Source organism: Lipotes vexillifer, unplaced genomic scaffold (assembly GCF_000442215.2).
Source record: "Lipotes vexillifer unplaced genomic scaffold, Lipotes_vexillifer_v1.1 scaffold831, whole genome shotgun sequence".
NCBI classification, from domain to species: Eukaryota; Metazoa; Chordata; class Mammalia; order Artiodactyla; family Lipotidae; genus Lipotes; species Lipotes vexillifer.
Window position 1 is genome coordinate 1454189 of NW_006791661.1, and position 4974 is coordinate 1459162.

General features: G+C 37.2%; 1 protein-coding gene across 1 annotated transcript in view; it reads right to left on the reverse strand.

Annotated features, from left to right (window-relative positions):
• Positions 1 to 4974, reverse strand: part of SLIT2 (slit guidance ligand 2) — a 378741-nt gene that overhangs the window by 243547 nt on the left and 130220 nt on the right. The window lies entirely within an intron of this gene.

Genomic DNA, 4974 nt, shown 5'->3' on the forward strand with positions numbered 1-4974 from the left:
CTCACTGCTGTGGCCTCTCCCGTTGCGGAGCACAGGCTCCGGACGCGCAGGCTCAGTGGCCATGGCTCACACTCTTTACAATCCCCATTATTTCTCACGCTCTTTACAATCCCCATTGTTCATCAGCTGAGGACACTGCTACATGCTGTATTCACCCAAATGAAGAAAGTCACTTGATCTAGTTGCCATGTCTGAGAAAAGGAGTCATAGAATGATGATTATCAAGTGGAGTCCAGGGATTCCTGGGAATCTGCAACTTCAAAACGATTTTCATAATAATATTAAGATGTTATCTGCCTATTTTTTGTTTCCTTTTGATGATATATAGCAACTCATCTTTAATAATAATTATTATAATAATATACTGACAATAATACCCCATAATAATAATTAAAATATATTAATGATGGTAATAACCCCTCTTATGGCAATTTACAGTTATAAATTACACTCACAGAAATGATCTCATTTGATTATCATATTCTTTAAAGATAAGTAATAAGAGCTATCCACCACACACATACATGCACACATAAACTGTAAAGATAAGGAGAACAAGAAAAGACATTTTAAGGCTCAAGCTATAACAAACGAACCACATTACTTAAAACTCATTTTGTTCATATCTCCACAATATTTTTTAAAATTTTGTATTAATTTTTATTGGAGTATAGTTGCTTTACAATGTTGTGTTAGTTTCTGCTGTACAGCAAAGTGAATCAGCTATACATATACATATATCCTCTCTTTTTTGGATTTCCTTCCCATTTAGGTCACACAGAGCACTGAGTAGAGCTCCCTGTGCTATACAGTAGGTCCTCATTAGTTATCTATTTTATACACAGTAGTGTATATATGTCAATCCCAATCTCCCAATTCATCCCATTCTCCCCCCTCCCCCACCTGGTATCCATATGTCTCTTCTCTAAGTCTGTGTCTCTATTTCTGCTTTGCAAATAAGTTCATCTGTATCATTTTTCTAGATTCAACATATAAGCAACATTATATTGATAAGATATTTGTTTTTCTCTTTTTGACTTACTTCACTCTGTATGATAGTTTCTAGGTCCATCCACGTCTCTGCAAATTGATCAATTTTGTTCCTTTTTATGACTGAGTAATATTGCATTGTATATATGTACCACATCTTCTTTATCCATTCTTCTGTTGATGGACATTTAGGTTACTTCCATGTCCTGGCTATTGTAAATAGTACTGCAATGAACACTGGGGTGCATGTATCTTTTTGAATTATGGTTTTCTCTGTGTATATGCCCAGGAGTGGGATTGCTGGGTCATACGGTAATTCTATTTTTAGCTTTTTTTTTTTTTTTTTTTTTTTGCGGTACACGGGCCTCTCACTGTTGTGGCCTCTCCCATTGCGGAGCACAGGCTCCGGACGTGCAGGCTCAGTGGCCATGGCTCACGGGCCCAGCCTCTCCGTGGCATGTGGGATTTTCCCGGACCGGGGCACGAACCCGTGTCCCCTGCATCGGCAGGTGGACTCTTAACCACTGCGCCACCAGGGAAGTCCCCTATTTTTAGTTTTATAAGGAACCTCCATACTGTTCTCCATAGTGGCTGTATCATTTACAATCCCACCAACAGTGTAAGAGGGTTCCCTTTTCTTCACACCCTCTCCAGCAGTTATTGCTTGATGATGGCCGTTCTGACTGGTGTGAGGTGATACCTCACTGCAGTCTTGATTTGCATTTCTCTAATAATTAGTGATGTTGAGCATCTTTTCATGTGCCTCTTGGTCATCTGTATGTCTTCTTTGGACAAATGTCTATTTAGGTCTTCTGCCTAAATAGAAGTCTTTATGGGTCTAAATGGGTCTTCTTCCCATTTTTTGATTGGGTTATTTGTGTTTTTGCTATTGAGCTGCATGAGCTGTTTGTATATTTTGGAGATTAATCCCTTGTCAGTTGCTTGATTTGCAAATATCTTCTTCCATTCTGAGGGCTTTCTTTTCTTCTTGTTTATGGATTCCTTTGCTGTGCAAAAACTTTTAAGTTTCATTAGGTCCCATTTGTTTATTTTTGTTTTTATTTCCATTACTCTAGGAGGTGGGTCAAAAAAGATCTTGCTGTGATTTATGTCAAAGAGTGTTCTGCCTATGTTTTCCTCTAAGAGTTTTATAGTGTCAGGTCTTACATTTCGGTCTTTAATCCATTTTGAGTTTATTTTTGTGTATGGTGTTAGGAAGTGTTTTAATTTCATTCTTTAACATGTAGCTGTCCAGTTTTCCCAGCACCACTTATTGAAGAGACTGTCTTTTCTCCATTGTATATTCTTGCCTCCTTTGTCATAAATTAGGTGACCATAGGTATGTCTCCATAATATTTTTAATGCTGCTCCTCTGTCTAGGAATTCACTTCTCTCTTTTCAGCCTGTTTTTTCTGTCTATGACCTAAATGTATTTTAAATTGCCTTTTATTGGGTAATTTGTTTTCTTAGTTTTGAGTTTTGTGAATTCTTCATACATTCTGGATACAATTTTATTATCAGATATAAGATTTGCAAATATGTTCTCCTAGTTTGTGGCTTGTCTTTTCATTCTCTAACAGTGCCATTCAAAGACCAGAAGTTTTACATTTTAATAAAGTCCAATGTTTCAATTTGGTCTTTTAGGACTGTGCTTTTGGTATCATATCTGAGAAATGTTTGTGTTCAGTCTTTGGGCAGGAAGTATGATGCTCTACATGGATTTTTCATAGGTTCCACGTATCAGCTTGAGGAAATTCCTGTTACTTCTTAGCTTCATGAAGAATTTTATCAGGAAAGGATTTTAGATTTTGTCAAGTGCTTCTTCTATGAGTATAGAGATGAACATATGGTCTTTCTTTTTTTAGTTTGTTACTATGACGAATTACATTCTTTGATTTGCGGGGCGATGGTGACTTAAAACAACAGAAGCTTTCAAGTCCAGTGAACTGCAAGTCTCTCAGGGTCAAAATCAAGGTGTCAGCAGAGCTGAATTCCATTCTGTTGGCACGAAGGGAGAATGCACTTGCAGGCTTATTCAGGTTGCTGGCAGAATTCACTTACATGAGGTGCTAGGACTGAGGTTTCACTTCCTTGCTGTGTCAGCTGGGGGTCATCCTTGGCTCCTAGAGGGCTCTCTATGGACCTTGCAGATGGGGCCCTAAATCTCAGAACCAGCAATGGCACATGGATTCCTTCTCACGCTGCCACATTTCATCTGCCTTCTCTTTGTCTGCTGTGCCTAGCATTTTCCTTCTGCACTTATTTTCTTACTAATTAACATACAGTGGAATTTTCCAGAGGCTACATGATACTGTGATATTTCAACAGGTTGAATATAGAAGCTGATCTGAGCATCTAGGCTGTCTTCTTTTGAGACAGAAAAACAAGATTTGCAAAAATGTAAATCTTTCTAGTGGAAATATACTATATGTACTATATATAGACATATATATACTGTGTATATTATATACACTATCTGTACACATAATATATACTGTGACAATATGTAATGGGTTTGTTTTGCTATTTTAAATGATTTAATACACGTTTTAAAAACTCTGTTTCAAGTTCTAATACAGTAAATATAGATATATAGGTATAAAATAACACATAGATAATGCATAGCTATATAATCAACATAAACCAAATCTTTTACAAGCCTCAAAAATTTCTAAGACTGTAAAGGGGCCTTGAAACAAACAAACAAAAAATTAAAGTTTAAGAATGGCTCCAGCGAGTCTCACACCAGCAATGAGATGATCTGACTCAGAAGACCCCTTCATTGTTGCTCACACCAGAAGTAGAAATGGACCCATCCTACCAGAAGGCAGCCAGGAAATTCTATCCTGTAGGGCAGAGAGCTGGAAATAATGAGAAAACGCTGATGACTACCAAAAAAGGCACACCCTGCCTCCACCAAGACACTTCTTTCCCGCAAAGGAAAAGTATACAAGAGGCTGGGGAGCGAAAAATATAACAAAAGCCCACCACGTACTCTGTGGGTTTATCTAAATGGGCTTCAATGTTCAGAACATGCTACTTTTCAGTACCTCCAATTGGAACAAAGGACTTATATCTGTCTACATACAAGAGATGTCACGACGTATCATCTGCACAGTCTGATATCTCACTGTTATTTTGGTCCTTGTTGGTGATAAGTCCCAGATTATCCTCTTAAACATTTATATTTTTATATTTCCAGATTATGCCTGGTATCAACTTATCCCAATATCTGTTAAGAAGAGAGATGATTGTCTGATACATATAAATAGTTCTCGCTAAATCAGTGTCTGAGAACTCAAGACCGGATTTTTGATATTATGTTTAAAAATAGAAAAATGAGCTTTGCACACTCTACTTCTAGTTTTTTTCTATTGCAGGCTTATCATTATCCATATTTCAGTAAGTTTAATTCAATTTGTAAAACTTCAAATGTTGCTTAATGAAGAAATGCTTTCTGATTTATGTTTGGGATGTTTTGTAAAGATACATGTTTCTTAACACAAACACAACCCTTTATCAAAGAAATAGGTTTAGCATAAATGATATTTACATCTCAGATGAAGCCATATACCTTGTATTATTGAGATTAATGAAGAGTACAGCCTGTGAAAAATTAATTCCTACTTTTGTCAGTTTTCTTGCCTTCTTTTAATTGGCTAGTTTCAATCAGCTCTGGGTGGGAAAATCTGAAAATTCACCTTAAGAGAATTATATTCAAAAAGGGTCAATGAGCTGTGAGTACATTTCAAATTATTCTCCTATGAGTCGAATGTGTGAGCTTTTATACACTTATACATACGTCATACATATTATGGCATTTATTTGGAGGAAGGTCAAAGTACTCTATGGTTAGTTCCTGGTTGTTGTTTTTTGTTTTTGTTTGTTTGTTTGTTTTTGCTGTACGTGGACCTCTCACTGCTGTGGCCTCTCCCGTTGCGGAGCACAGGCCCCGGACGCACAGGCTCAGCGGCCATGGCTCAC